The following is a 1,581-nucleotide window of genomic DNA, read 5'->3' on the forward strand; positions in this document are numbered from 1 at the left end:
TAATGTTATCATATCCTGGATCACTAAATGTTATCATATCGTGCATTACTATAATGTTATCATATCCTGCATTACTGTAATGTTATCATATCCTGCATTACTATAATGTTATCATATCCTGCATTGCTGTAATGTTGTCATACCCTGCATTACTGCAACACTATCATATCCTGTATTACTACAATCTTGTCATATCTTGCCTTACTGTTATCATCACTTGCATTACTATAATGTTATCATACCCTGCATTACTGTAATGTTATCATATTCTGCATTACTATAACGTTATCATAACGCGCATTACTATGACGTTATCTTGGCCTCCATCATTATGGTGTTATCATAGTTATCACGATTTGCATCATATTCTCATATTCCTTATTCAACTCTGATTGTTGGTTTCAAACGATCCTTGACTTTCAATAATCATAAGAATGTTGGAGAAGAAAAAAGTTAGAAGCAACTGATGAATGATGACAAAAAAGATGTGGAAAAGTTGATTTACTTAAATGGAAATCAAAAATGATATCATTTGAAATTTCAGGTCGGATTTGATTTAAGTGATAAGTAACAAAATGAAGAACTGTTTTCACTTAAATAACATTCATCATAGGAGTTGAATCTAAGCAATTTATTGAATTCAAATGATAAATAATACATGAAAAATTATTTTCTATAATCCAAAATTTCCGCTTCAAACTATTTATAACAAAAGTAAGTAAGACTTCCAGAAATTTCCTTGCAAATTAATGGTTCAATTGACAATCCTTTAGCGGGCCAACTTCATTGGGGTTTATTTTGTCTATTTTTGCACAAGGTCATGGCCTAGGGTTGTATCTTAACCCTTCTTACTTAATGTTACGCTGCTGGATTTCAAATTACTCTCGGTATCATAACAAAAAGTTAATTTATATTTTTCATTTTCCAAACATATAAGCGATATCGGCTATTTTATGACAATAAAATGCTTAGAAATAAATGAGTTATATTATCATCGATCCAGTTAAATTACCTCACAAAAGTTGTCGGTTTGAGAAAAACAGAATGACAAATTTAAAATTTAATAAAAAAAAGTTAAAACTAAGAAAAAAATTAAATTTATTTTTTTTCTTATAAATTAAATTTAAAATTAAACAACTTTATGCAGTATAATACTGTTCTTATCAAGATGATATTACAATAAATAGGCTCGTGGATGTAAAAGGTCAAAGGCCAAGTAAATTAATTACAACTGTATGACATGGCAGTAATGTCATATATTCATATACTTCATGAAACTGTCAAAAACTTGGTCTGTTCGCGCTGCTAATTTAGTTTTATTTATCTCATGAAAGAATTCAAAATTTATCTAAGAATAAAAATAAATAAATGGGATAAAATGGTGATGTCAAAAGGTCAAAAGATCAAATATAATATTTTATCGGATTTGACTAAACTCAAAATGGATGATAAAATGTGATAACAAAATGATAATTGTTAATATTTATACATATGTATAATTGAAAACAAGAGAAAAAAATGTATACATATAAATGTTTCAACAATAAAGGCATCGAATAAGCAAAATAAAATTTAAAAAAA

Source organism: Loa loa (assembly GCF_000183805.2).
Source record: "Loa loa unplaced genomic scaffold supercont3.201, whole genome shotgun sequence".
NCBI lineage: Eukaryota > Metazoa > Nematoda > Chromadorea > Rhabditida > Onchocercidae > Loa > Loa loa.